Consider the following 15,002-nt stretch of genomic DNA (forward strand, 5'->3'; position numbering starts at 1 on the left):
CTGTCGGCCTCCTGCTGCGGTGGCGGCCAGCTGCTGTAGTAGGGTCAGCAACTCACTCATGCAATGCTCCATTACATTCGTTCCTAGCACTACCTTCGGATCATGATCGCTGGGGTCATTCATTATCACGATCATTCCTTGGTGCTGCAGCTCGGTCCGCCCCACAGTCATAGCCAATCGCTTGTACCCCAATTGGGTCAAGGGGAGGCCATCAGCGGCGATCAATGTCATGCTGCCGTCTGGAGGGGCAAGTTCATCATCCCCCCAATACCGTTGATACAGTGTATATGGCATCGTGGTTACCTGAGATCCAGTGTCCAGGAGCGCCATCAGCGGTACGCCGTCCACGGCCAGAGGGATGATGGGGCGGGCCCCGATGAACCGGTCCCGCCAGTCGGGGGGGCCACTGGGTTCTACTCCTGAGGATTGGCCCTTGGCCCCAGGGGTTGCTCGTTTAACAGACACCGTCGGGAGTAGTGGCCAGGCTTGCTGCACCTGTAACAGATTGGAGGTCCATATCGTGGATCATTAGCCCTCCTCCGCTGCATCCAGGGGACGTCATCTGGGCGGTCGGTGAGCTGTAACCCCCCCGGAGGCCTGGGTCTCGTTGGAGGCTGGAGTGCGGCGAGGATTTTGGCGAGGTCTCCATCCATGTGACGGACTTGGGCAGCCAGTTCCTCCATCATTCCGCCAGAAGTTGCAGGCGCTGCGGGAGCTGGGGGAGAACGGGCTACCATGATGGGAGCCGTTTCAGCTGGCCACGGGGCCACTCCAGGGACATCGTACGCCAGGGGCTGCAGAGCTTTAATGGCCCGTTCTTTCAACATGGCAAAGTCCATATCCGGGTGCTCTAAGGCCCACAGCCGAAGCTGTTTGCGGTCCTCCGGGGATCTCATTCCCTGCACGAACTGCTCCACCAGCATTTTGTTACTATCAGCATCATTGATGGTATCCACCCGTTTCAGCGTCCGGAGAGAAGTTTGCAGACACAGGGCATAGTCTCTGATACTGTCGGTAGGTCGCTGTCGGCATTGGTAAAACTGCATTCGCAGCTCAGCTCCGGTGCGAGTCTCAAAGGCAATCTGTAGCTTTTCGAAGATAGTGGCCACGGAGGACCGGTCCCCCTTGGCCCAGGTCTCCGTCTCCTGCTCAGCTGCGCTGGTTAGCTGCCCCAGCACCACCGCTGCACGCTGCTTATCAGTCAGGGGATACAGTTCTAGGAGCGGGCTAAGCTTCTTTCGGAAGACCTGCAAGGTATCAGATTTCCCGTCGTACTGCGGCAGCCAGGTAGCTCTGGGCACATAGGGCAAGGAGAACGGCATCACCTGTGCAAGGGCGGGGCCGCGGCTCCTCCCGCTCCTGCGGCCAGAGCACGGCCGGGCCCATTTCCATATAAAGGCACTTCTGCGGCTATGTCCACCGCTCCTCCAGTGGCTCCGTCGGGCGCAGACATCTTGTTTCCATCCCCCCTTGGTTTCTTTCCGGCACCACCTCTTCAGGGGCGGAGCTTCGGCTTTCGCGCCTCAACTGCTCGGGAAGGCGCTCGAGCGGGGAACTTTTCGCGCGCAAGATGGCGGCTTCTGAAAATTTTCGGCCGGACACCTCCGGCGGGACACAAGGCGCACTTCTACCAGGCGGTAGAACGGTAAGATCCTGTTCGTGACGCCAAGTTTTCGCGGGTGGGGAGGGCGCTGCCCTCACTACGCTCGGGTCCGGCGTTGCTGCTCGTTGGCAGGAGCGGTGAGCCGGATCCGAGGACTCGAGCGGCGCTCCTCGCCCGTGAGTGAAAGGGGATGACTTCTGGGTTTGGAAAGTCAGTCCGTGACGCCACCCACGGTTTGTGGTGATAATGGGACACCACCGCTGCTCTGGACGGGGATCCCGGGAGCGATGACAGGGAGCAGCTGAGGTGTTTCTCTCCCCTCCGTGGGTAGGGGGTTTGGTAGTCCCGTGGCCCGGTGATAGCGACTGGAGGGTGGATGGCAGGAGTTGAGGAGGTGCAGGGTCGCGGGGGCAACGCAGTGCCAGACGGCACGGTGGTACTCACTCAGCCAGTAACGTACACGGAGTCTCTGGTAAAACAAACGGCTGGATGGACGGGTCCCACAGACGGCTGCAGTGGTCACTCCCGGTAGGTTGGCGGTGACTGTCTCTCCCTGCACCTTTGATGTGTTTCGGCCCCGATGGCTTCCCACCGGTGACCGGCTCCCCAAAGGTTTAGTTGCCAGAGGAGCCCCTTTTGCCCGCAGGCTCTGGCCCTGGGAACTCTAGCTGTGAAGGTAGCTGTATTTCCCTTCACGGTTGAGCGGTTGCCTTCAGTCGGGTCTTTGCTGCTGGGAAACCCCGGAGGTTCCCGTCGCTGACGGATTTGACCGGTTTAACGGCGACTCCAAGCCTGGTCGGGGTCCGTAGGCCCTGCCGAATGATGCTGGCTTCTCTTCGTTCCCCGGTTCGGTACCAGCGGGCCACCGCCCGTCCCCGGTCCTTACGGTTGTGCGTCAATCGGCCTCGCCTGCAGACGGTCACCACCGTCTGCCAACCTTGCTATTTGTACCCAGGCCACGTACCCGGACACGGCCAGTCTCCTCAACTACCACTTCCCTCAACTCTCAAACTGTTCTGCCTTCCTTTTCCCGCCTCCAGGACTGTGAACTGATCGGTAGGTGGAGCCAACTGCCTGGCTCCTCCCCACCTGGTGTGGACATCAGCCCCTGGAGGGAGGCAACAAGGATTTATGTGTGACTCTGATGTTCCTAACCGGGGTGTGGGGTGTGTTGTTGCTGTATCTGTGACATCCTGGCTTGTCCAGGGTGCCACATGAGGCACTCCAATGCCCCTAGGAAGAGACATGGGGGAAGGTCTCATAAAATAAGTTCCCATCATTAGGAAGTGGGTGTCCCATAGTGTTGCCCTATGCAGGCCTGCCAAAAATTGGGAGGCACTCCAATGCCCCTTCGAAGAGACGTGGAGGAGGGCCTCTTAAAATAATGTTTCCATTATTATGAAGTGGGTCTCCAACAGTGCAATAGTGGTGCTCTATGCAGGGCTGCCAAAAATTGGGAGGCACTCCAATGTCCCTTGGAAGAGACGTGGAGGAGGGCCTCATAAAAACAACATTCCCATTACAAAGGAGCGGGTCTCTTATATTTGTAATGCCCATGCACTAAGTGTGGACTGACAAAACATTTACCCTTGGGGGGTATACATGAATATACTGTATAGGTTTTTTTCTTATGGGCATCACAAACATCCTTTCAAAATATTATGTAGGTGTTGCATCATGGACCATGGTCACCCTGGTGATATGGTGGTGGAGGATGAGAAGAATGAGGAGGACTAGAGCAAATAGCCCAAATCAGGAAGTGTATACCCATGTGTGGGGGTGAACAGGAACATATGAGTTTATATTACGCTGCTATCATTTGTTGGTGTTGAGAAGTCTGGCCCAATCCAGCCCTTGTTCATCTTTCCAAACTTTGCACTCCATGTGAGAGTACCCTGCGCTTCAGGGCCTGTGTCATGGGAGGGGCTGAGAAAACTCTCCCAGAACTTTGACAGTGTTCCCCTGCCTCTGCTGGATTATAGGTGTGTCTCTCTTGCCTGTACTCCTTGGTTGTCCACTGAACTGTGACCTCTGCCACCAGCGTTTTCAGATGGGAATTTTTTTGATAATTCTGCAACAAGGGCCTTCTGGTACTGCCTCATTTTTATAGACCTCTCCGCCTCGAGAGTAACAGATATAAAGTTCTCCTTGTAGCTTGGGTCTAAAAGTGTCACCAAGCAGTAATGAGTGTCACCCAAAATTTTGAGAACACGAGGGTCACAGGACAGGCAGCATAACATAAACTCAGCCATGCGTGTCCTCACCAAGAGCACGACTGACCATGCTCACCTCCTTTTCTCCCTCCTCCTACTCCTCTCTGTCCTCTGGCCATCCATGCTGAACAGACGGTATGACAGTTGTGCAGATAGTACTGTCTATTGCGCATGAAACTAGCTCCTGTTCTTCCTCCTCCTCCTCATTGTCCCCCAATCCACGTTGGGATGAGCTGAGGCTGGGCTGTGTGTAATAACCCTCCTTGATTCCTTGCTCCATCTCATCATGCTCCGCCTGCAATGCATCCTCTTTGATTTTGAGCAGAGTGCTTCAGAAAACAGAGAAGCGGGATGGTGAACCTAGTGGCGTAATCACCACTCACCATGTTGGTGGAGTCCTCAAAGTTTTGGAGGATGGTACATATGTTGTACATCCATGTCCACTCCTGAGGTCTTACCTACACTACCTAAAACACACAATAAATCTGTCCCTAGATCAGCAGCACCTCTCCCTACACTAGCTGACTGTGGATCAGAGCGACGAGCACAGCGCCGTCAGGTCTTATATGGATTTGATGATGCTGTGCGACCAACCAATCACTGTAATGCCACAATCAACATGGCTGTGGCATTATAGTGTGTAGCAGCCAATCCCTGCATGTGGGTTGACTCTGTAAAGAGCGCCAAAATGCAGGGAGGGGGAGCCGAGCATGTGCTCGATCATCTCGCCGGTACACAGCGCTCGCTGAGTATTTCAAGTACTGAGATGCTCGGGCGAGCACCGAGTACCAGCGAGCGTGGTCGCCCATCCCTAATGACAACACAAAAACTTTTCTTCCACTCCTGGTTAGTGGTTGGGTGAAGCCATTTATTATCAAACTACTGTGTTTTCTCTTTTTAAATCATAATGACAACCAAAAACATCCAAATGACCCTCATCAAAAGTTCACATACCCTGGGGATTTTGACCTTATAGCATGCACAGAAGTTGACACAAATGGGTTTGAATGGCTAATAAAGGTAACATCCTCAACTGTGACCTGTTTCCTTTTAATCAGTGTGTGCATAAAAGCTGAGTGAGTTTCAGGGATCCAGACAGACTCTTGTATCTTTCATCCAGCCACTGACATTTTTGGATTGTCGGTCATAGGGAAAGCAAAAGAATTGTCAACGGGTCTACAGGAAAAGATAGTTGCATTGTATATAGGGAAACAGGAAAGGGATGCAAAAAGATATCCAAGAAATTGATAATGCCAGTCAGCAGTGTTAAAACTGTGATTAATAAATGGAAAATCAGGGGCTCTGTAAAGACCAAACCATGAGCAGGTAGACCAACAACAATTTCGGCCACAAGTGCAGGGAAAATTGTTCGGGATGCAAAGAAAAACCCACAAATAACACAGGCTGAAATACAAGACTCACTGAAAACTAGTGGTGATGCTATTTCAAGATGCACAATAAGGTGGCACTTGAAGAAAAATGCGCTCCATGGTCGAGTTGCCAGAAGAAAGCCATTACTATGGAAATGCCACAAAGATTCTTGCCCAATATGCCAACAGCACAGAGACAAGCCTTCAAACTTCTGGAACAAGGTAATTTAGAGTGATGAGACCAAAATTGAACTTTTTGGCTACAACCATAAACGTTACATTTGGAGAGGTGCCCAAAAGGCCTAAGATGAAAGGAACACCATTCCTTCTGTAAAGCACGCACGGAGGTGGATCACTGATGATGTGGGGATGTGTGATCTACAAATTCACAGGAAACTTGATCAAAGTTGAAGGAAAGATGAATGCAGCACGTTATCAACAAATACTTGAAGCAAATCTGCACTCAGCCCGGAAGCTGCGCATGGGACGTACTTGGACGTTCCAACATGACAACGATCCAAAACACAAGGCCAAGTCTACCCGTTATTGGCTATAGCAGAATAAACTGAAGGTTCTGGAGTGGCCATCTCAGTCTCCTGACCTTAATATGATTGAGACACTCTGGGGAGAACTCAAGTGCACTGTTCATGCAAGAAAGCCCAGGAATTTACATGAACTGAAGACTTTTTGCCAAGAAGAATAGGCAGCTTTACCATCTGAGAAAGTAAAGAGGCTCATCCACAACTACCACAAAAGAATTCAAGCTGTCATTGATGTTCGAGGGGGGCAATACACGGTATTAAGAACTGGGGTATGTGTTCTTTTAATCAGGGTCATTTGGATGTTTTTGGTTGTCATTATGATTTAAAAAGAGAAAACATGGTAGTTTGACAATAAATGGCTTCACCCAACCACTAACCATGAGTGAAAAAAAAACTTTTGGTGTTATCAATCATATTCTCTGAAAAAAGGCCTAAAATATAAAAAAAAATCTGCAGGGGTATGTAAACTTTTGAGCACAACTGCAGTCACTTATTCATACTTACCTAGTATGCATTTCTTTGTATGTATGTTAAATTGTCTGAGATGTAATTTTCTATCATGGTGTCCGCTCCCTATGCATGCATGCCGGTATCTGCTCAGGTTGGCTCATCACCAAAGGGCTCTATTGATGGTGTGTGTAGGACTTGGTGACATCACCAGGGAACTTTCCTTGACCCACCACATCCTTGTGAGACTGGATGTTATGTGCACAGACTGCTGATCGCGGCACCACATGAATGAACTGCGTCCATTACCTTGATTGCTTCACATGTGTAATGGCTATTTATAGCCAGGCATACACAGTTCCTTGTGGCCCCCTGAGGAAGCCCAACACAAAATGTGCATCGGAGTCCCTGGTATCGCACATTCCAGGATGGGTAGACATGGGTGAGCTGAATCATGTCTATTCAATCTAATTACGGTAGTCTACTCTATGTGCATATGAGCCTTCTTGTGGCTCTTGAATTTATTGCAGGCTGTGCACTTCTTGTAGTTTGATTATATGCTGTCCATCTATATAACTCATTGATTGCTCTACGTGAGAGAAACAAAATTAAAATTTTGTAGTTGTGATACCTTTTAATGGCTAACTAAAATAAAATATGATGTTATAAAGCAAGCTTTCGAGACATCTCAGGTCTCTTCCTCAGGCATGGTATGACAAAATATCTGAAGAATTAGATGTTTCTTTTGCTTTTTTGTCCAATATCGTGGACTGTACTGAATATCTAAATGAGTCAATATACTGGTCCAAAATGGTGTTGCGGCCAGGAGGAGGTGTCCAGTCAGACGTTTTCTTGTTCTCTGTTTTGATTTGTGTTTGCCTGTTTAGAGTCTTCAAGTTTTCTTTAGCATCAAAGAATTCCTTCAGTCTCAGTCTCCTAAAGTATTGTTCCATGTTACTACAAAGCTCTGTTTTGTCTAGAGGTTTTGTAGAACAAAATGTGAGACCTCTGGAAAGCACAATGAGTTCTAGATTAGTGGGTTTGTGGGATGACAAATTAATAACACAGCTGACTGTACCTGTGTCCCTCTGGCAGTTTTGCTTCATGCTGCTGTGTTTAGAAGGAACTTGGCTGGTGCTTGAGATTCTTCAGATATTTTGTCATACCATGCCTGAGGAAGAGACCTGAGATGTCTCGAAAGCTTGCTTTATAACATCATATTTTATTTTAGTTAGCCATTAAAAGGTATCACAACTACAAAATTTTAATTTTGTTTCTCTCACGGAGAGCAAGCAATCATTTTTCAACTGGCTAACACGGTACCAAAACCTTTTTCTTTTATCTATATAACTCATAACGCATTTATACACACGTGGTCAAAATTGTTGGTACTCCTCATTTAATGAAAGAAAAAACCCACAATGGTCACAGAAATAACTTGAATCTGACAAAAGTAATAGTAAATAAAAAAAATCTATGAAAATGAAGAAATGAAAGTCAGACATTGCTTTTCAACCATGCTTCCACAGAATTTAAAAAAAAAGAAAAACTCATGAAATAGGCCTGACAGAAATGATGGTACCCTTAACTTAATATTTTATCTTGAGGCAATCACTGCAATCAAACAATTCCTGTAACTGTCAATGACACTTCTGCACCTCTCGACAGGTACTTTGGACCATTCCTCAAGAGGAAACTGCTCCAGTTGTCTGGTGTTTGAAGATAGCCTTTTACAGACGCCATGTTTAAGCTATTTCCAAAGATGCTCAATAGGATTTAGATCAGGGAACAAAGAAGGCCACTTCAAAATAGTCCACTGTTTTCCTCTTAGCTATTCTTGGGTGTTTTTAGCTGTGTTTTTTGGGTCATTATCCTTTTGCAAAACCTATGACCTGCGACTGAAGCCAAGCTGTGTGACACTGGGCAGCAAATTTTTCTCACGAATCCCTTGATAGTCTTATGATTTCATTGTACTCTCCACAGATTCAAGACACCCTGTACCAGATGCAGCAAAGTAGCCCCAGAACATAACAGAGCCTCCTTCATGTTTCACATTAGAGACAGTGTTCTTTTCTTGATATGCTTCATTTTTCCATCTGTGAACATAAAGCTGATGTGCCTTGCCAAAAAGTTCTATTTTTGTTTCATCTGTCCATAGGACATTATCTCAGAAGCTTTGTGGCTTGTCAACATGTAGTTTGGCAAATTCCAGTCTAGCTTTTTTATGATTTCCTTCAACAATGGTGTCCTCTTTGGTTGTCTCCTATAACATACACTTTGGCTCAAACAACGACGGATGGTTCGATCTGGCACTGATGTTCCTTCAGGTTGAATGTTCACTTTTAATCTCTCTAGAAGTTTTTCTGGGCTCTTTTGTTACCAGTCATATTATACATCCCTTTGCTTTGTCATCAATTTTCCTCCTGCGGCAACGTCCAGGGAGGTTGGCTACTGTTCTTCAGATCATACATTTCTAAATAATAAGTGCAATTGTAATCACAGGAATATCAAGTTGCTTGGAGATGGTCCTATAACCTTTACCTTTAAGATGCTTGTCTATAATTTTTTTTTAATCTCCTGAGACAACTCTTTTCTTCACTTCCTCTGGTCCATGTTGAGTGTGGTTCACACCATGTCACCAAACAGCACAGTGAGTATCTGTAACCCTATATACAGGCTCACTGACTGATTACAAGATTGTAGTCACCTGTGATGCTAATTAGTGGACACACCTTGATTTAACCCTTTTGTCACATTATTTTCAAGAGTACCATCATTTCTGTCCAGGCCTGTTTTATGAGTTTTATTTTTTTTTAAATTCTATGGAAGCATGGTTGAAAAGCAATGTCTGACTTTCATTTGTTCATTTTCATAGATTTTTTATTTCTTATTACTTTTGTCAGATTCAAGTAATTTCTGTGACCATTGTGGGTTTTTCTTTTATTAAGGAGGGGTACCAAAGATTTTGACCACATGTGTAGAGACTGTGGCATCATACATATTTAGTTGTTATTATTTCCACTTCTATTACACCACATATAATTTTGTGGGCACATTCTCTAAATACTTTGACATAGACAGTTAAATCAGCCCCATCTTAATTGCAGTTCCTACATATTTTGACTTTTTGTGTTTTCAGTGAATACTGCTGTTCTTTTAATTTCTAAAGAACAAGAGAAGTAGAATAGTTTGTGCAAATATGAACAATTTTATTTTGAAAATCACAGACAGACATATAGTGAAAAACGTATATAAAACCAACCACAGGAGAGTGGGAAGGTGGGATGGTGAATTATAAATAGGAACAAGGTCTCCTCATTAGATTACTCTGTAAGTACAAAAGAGAAAAGGGACCCAGACTTCCCTGAAGAAGTGTGAACACCTTTTGCGAAACGTGCTTCGGTAGTCCTCTGGTACTTCTGTTTTGCGGGGGGGTCTCTGATGGCAAAGGAACAATACTGATCTACAGTGCCTACAAGTAGTATTCAACCCCCTGCAGATTTAGCAGGTATGATAAGATGCAAATAAGTTAGAGCCTGCAAACTTCAAACAAGAGCAGGATTTATTAACAGATGTATAAATCTTACAAACCAACAAGTTATGTTGCTCAGTTAAATTTTAATAAATTTTCAACATAAAAGTGTGGGTCAATTATTATTCAACCCCTAGGTTTAATATTTTGTGGAATAACCCTTGTTTGCAATTACAGCTAATAGTCTTTTATAAGACCTGATCAGGCCGGCACAGGTCTCTGGAGTTATCTTGGGCCACTCCTCCATGCAGATCTTCTCCAAGTTATCTAGGTTCTTTGGGTGTCTCATGTGGACTTTAATCTTGAGCTCCTTCCACAAGTTTTCAATTGGGTTAAGGTCAGGAGACTGACTAGGCCACTGCAACACCTTGATTTTTTCCCTCTTGAACCAAGCCTTGGTTTTCTTGGCTGTGTGCTTTGGGTCGTTGTCTTGTTGGAAGATGAAATGACGACCCATCTTAAGATCCTTGATGGAGGAGCGGAGGTTCTTGGCCAAAATCTCCAGGTAGGCCGTGCTATCCATCTTCCCATTGATGCGGACCAGATGGCCAGGCCCCTTGGCTGAGAAACAGCCCCACAGAATGATGCTGCCACCACCATGCTTGACTGTAGGGATGGTATTCTTGGGGTCGTTTGCAGTGCCTCCAGTCTCCAAACGTCACGTGTGTGGTTGGCACCAAAGATCTCGATCTTGGTCTCATCAGACCAGAGAACCTTGAACCAGTCTGTCTCAGAGTCCTCCAAGTGATCATGAGCAAACTGTAGACAAGCCTTGACATGACGCTTTGAAAGTAAAGTTACCTTACGGGCTCGTCTGGAACGGAGACCATTGCGGTGGAGTACGTTACTTATGGTATTGACTGAAACCAATGTCCCCACTGCCATGATATCTTCCCGGAGCTCCTTCCTTGTTTTCCTTGGGTTAGCCTTGACTCTTCGGACAAGCCTGGCCTCGGCACGGGTGGAAACTTTCAAAGGCTGTCCAGGCCGTGGAAGGCTAACAGTAGTTCCATAAGCCTTCCACTTCCGGATGATGCTCCCAACAGTGGAGACAGGTAGGCCCAACTCCTTGGAAAGGGTTTTGTACCCCTTGCCAGCCTTGTGACCCTCCACGATCTTGTCTCTGATGGCCTTGGAATGCACCTTTGTCTTTCCCATGTTGACCAAGTATGAGTGCTGTTCACAAGTTTGGGGAGGGTCTTAATTAGTCAGAAAAGGCTGGGAAAAGAGATAATTAATCCAAACATGTGAAGCTCATTGTTCTTTGTGCCTGAAATACTTCTTAATACTTTAGGGGAACCAAACAGAATTCTGGTGGTTTGAGGGGTTGAATAATAAATGACCCTCTGAATAAACTTTTCACAATTTAAAAAAAAAAAAAAAAAAGAAATAACATTCTTTTTTGCTGCAGTGCATTTCACACTTCCAGGCTGATCTACAGTCCAAATGCCACAATGCCAAGTTAATTCCGAATGTGTAAACCTGCTAAATCTGCAGGGGGTTGAATACTACTTGTAGGCACTGTATACCCTCCTTACACTTGCACTTTAAGTAAATAGGGTCTTCTGATTATGACTGTTTATAACTTCTCATTGTTAACCAGTTCCCAGCATAATAGTGTTATGTCTGTGTGTGATTTTCTAAATAAAATAGTTCATATTTGCACAAACTACTCTGCTTCTCTTGTTCCTTAAATGTCTATCTGAGTAGTGCATTTACCGCCTGAGCTATACCAAGGCTAGCTAGGTAGTATTATGTTTTGCTTTAAATTGAAAATCTAGCTTCTATCATATCTACTATGTGTTTATAGTCGGCACGTCATATTGGGCTACATTCAATATATATACCGTATATAATTTTGGTCCATCATTCGGATTGTTGATTACGTATTATATGGTCCCTCTACTGTAGACACAATCTATGAATGATTTTGGGAGTAATACAACATCAGATACATCCTTACGACAGTTGTTTGCATTTTTTTAAATCTATTTGCACTGAAAATTGCTATTTTTGCATACTTATTACATGTCTAATAATCTGCATATGTTAAATTGGGCAAAGTGCAATATATATATATATATATGAAAAAAATATTTAAGTGATCCATGCATATATGCCCTAACCTTGGGTATTTGTGATCCATAGAGATGAGGGAGTACCAAAATATTCACAATCGTTATACTCGTAATGAGTACTGTGTAATACTTGCGTATTTGTTCCGAATAGTGGGTACAATGCAAGTCAATGGGAAATGCAAGTAATTTTCTGCTGAACCCAACAAAAAGGTCTGGATGCCAGAGGAAAAGGCTGAAATGGATTCGAAAGTGATGAAACTGAATGGGGAGAGCCTGAAGAATATGCATTTCTGACTAACATATGGTTTCTGGGAATAAGGATGTCACAGTATTACGTCACTATCTCTCTCTCTCTCTCTGTCTCTCTCTCTTTCCAAGCGCTTCTTAGTCACCGATAGCCGATGCGCAACGGCTGTCACACTGCTCCGACTGCCTCTCATTCTTCTTCCGTAGCCACTCATTAGGCTCGTACACTGCTTCTCCCGACCACCGGCATCTGTAATTGGTTGCAGTCATACTCGCCCCCACGCTAAGTGACAGCTGTCTGACTGGAACCAATCACAGATGCTGATGGGTGGCTCTATATCATACAGTAAAATAAATAAATAAATAATTTAAAAAAAAAAGCATGCTGTTCCCCCAATTTTGATATCCATCCAAGTTAAAGCCCCACAGCTGGGGCTGGTATTCTCAGACTCTGGAGGCCTATGAATATTAGGCTCTCCCCAGCCTAAAAATATCAGTCAGCAGCCAGCATTAGATGTGACAGTCCTGGCACTTTACCCAGCTCTTCTCGATTACCCTGGTGTGGTGGCAATTGGGGTAATGAGGTAGCTGTCGCTAAGTCCTAGATTAGTCATGGCAGGGGTCTATGAGACACCCCTCATTATTAATTTGTAAGTAAAAGTAAATAAACACAAACCCAAAAAAACCTTTATTTTAAATAAAAGACAAAAAAAGACCCTTTTCACTACTTTATTAACCCCAATAAAACTCCTGCAGGTCCTACATAATCCACAAAAGGTCCCATGATGCTTCCAGCACTGCTACATCTGACACTCACAGCGAGCACTATAGAACATGACTACCCGCTGTGAGCTCCATGCAGCAACTGAAGTGAGTCAGTGACATCAATCAGGTTAGCCACGGCCACAGCTGAGGTCCTTCACCCTTGACAGCAAATCACCCGAGTAACTGAAGTGAGCCAGGCAATCTGATCAGTGGTGTCGTCACTTGGGTGATTTGTGGTCGCAGATGGAGTCGTCCACCTGTGACCGCAAATCATGCTGCGACTGAAGTGAGCCGCAGGTGGAGGATTCACTTGAGAAATGTCACCGTTGATTGCGCGGCTCACTTCAGTAGTAGCCTGAATCTCACAGCAGTGAACCCGTGACGTCACTGCCGCAACACACGCCGCACTGCGGGGCCCGCAGCTGTGATGTCAGGGGTTCACCCGAGTTCATTCTGATTGTGCAGCTCTGTCTGTACTCACAGCTGGCAGTCATGCTCTATGATGTTCGCTGTGACAGGACAGGGATGTAGCAGAGCTGAATCACTGTGGGACTTCATGTGGATTACTTTGGAGCTGCAGAGGGGTTTGAGGGTTAATAAAGTTGTAAAGGAGGGTGTTTTTTGCATTTTATTCCAAATAAATGATTTTTGGGGGTTTGTGATTTTTTACTTTCACTTACAGATTAATGATGGGGCGGGGTATCATAGACGACTGCCATCACTAATCTAGGTTCACACCATTTTCAAAAAACAGCCAAGGTACAGCAGACAACTGGGGGCTGATATTATTAGGGTGGGAAACGCATGGTTATTTGGCCCTTTCCAGCCTCACAATAGCAGCCCGCAGCCACCCTGGAAATTACATATCCGTTAGATATATTATGGCGCCGGACCTAGCTCTTCCTGTTGCCCTGGTGCAGTGACAATTGGGGTAATAAGGAGTTAATGGCAGACCACATCTGCAACTTAGTCTTAGATTAGTAAGGCAGGCATCTATGAGTCTCATCCCCCCATCACTATTCTGTAAGCGAAAGTAAATATACACAAATACCCAAAAAATTCTTTATTTGACATAAAAGACAAGCACCCTCTTTAATTACTTTATTAACCCCAAAAACATCCTGCAAGTCTGACATAATCCACATGAGGTCCCACAACGCTTCCACCACTGCTACATCTGAAGATCACAACGAGCGCCATAGCACATGACTACCCACTGTGACATCCACGTTGTGACTGAAGTGAGCCGCATGATCAGCGATCTATACCTGCCCACTGCTGCCTGTGTTTGGAAGCTTCAGACACACTGTCACTCAGCGTGGGAACTAGTCTGACTTCAAACAATCACAGACGCCAGTGATCAGGGAAGAAGTGCATATGTAATGAGGCTAATGAGCGGCCCGAGAAGAAGAATGAGAAGCCACGGGAGCAGTGTGACAGCCGCTCCCGTGATCATTGAGTATGAAGTGCTTGCTACTACCTCTTTGCACCAGATTCTGGTCACCATAGATTATTTTTACTAGGGATTAATTCCCTGCTGACCCCAAGTCGGCAGAGAATTGATTTAGTATCTGCAAATCAGGTGCCAAACCTGCTGGGCGGGGCATACGAATATCAAGAGGTGAATACACAAAAACTCACAATGAAACGAGTAACCCGAATACCATACTATCCGTGCAAGTAGTGAATAGTAATGATTACACTTGCTCATCACTAGTGATCCACCATTGGTTCTGCATACCAATCTCTCCCTTTTACATATTGTAACTTTGTGTGTTTTTTATGTTTCGTCTAAATAAAATTAATTGGTATTATCTTTTCATGAATATTAACTCTGTGTTTTTTGGCTTTTGGATATTAACTATTTAGGAGTTTTCCTTCTTAAATTTGTCTCTTATGACTATGGTTCTTCGGATGATATTGATTTTCTGGTTACAAGAGAGTCAAAAAAAGATGAGATACAGTAGTCTGTCACTTACTGAGCTTAATTCCCTCAATATCTTTGAATGAATGCCATTTGGCCTGAGGGATCTCTGAATGTTTAATTTACTCAGATGCAGTCGTACTTCTTCTTGTCTTAAATTAGTTATATCAGGGGGAACTTTGATTTTTGACTTGTTGAATGATCCCTGGAACAGTCAGTCCTTGGCAGACATGGATGAAAAGTGCCTTGTTTAATATCTCAGCCTTTCCTTTGTCCTCTATA

The sequence above is a fragment of the Anomaloglossus baeobatrachus genome, chromosome 11 (assembly GCF_048569485.1).
Source record: "Anomaloglossus baeobatrachus isolate aAnoBae1 chromosome 11, aAnoBae1.hap1, whole genome shotgun sequence".
Classification (NCBI taxonomy): domain Eukaryota; kingdom Metazoa; phylum Chordata; class Amphibia; order Anura; family Aromobatidae; genus Anomaloglossus; species Anomaloglossus baeobatrachus.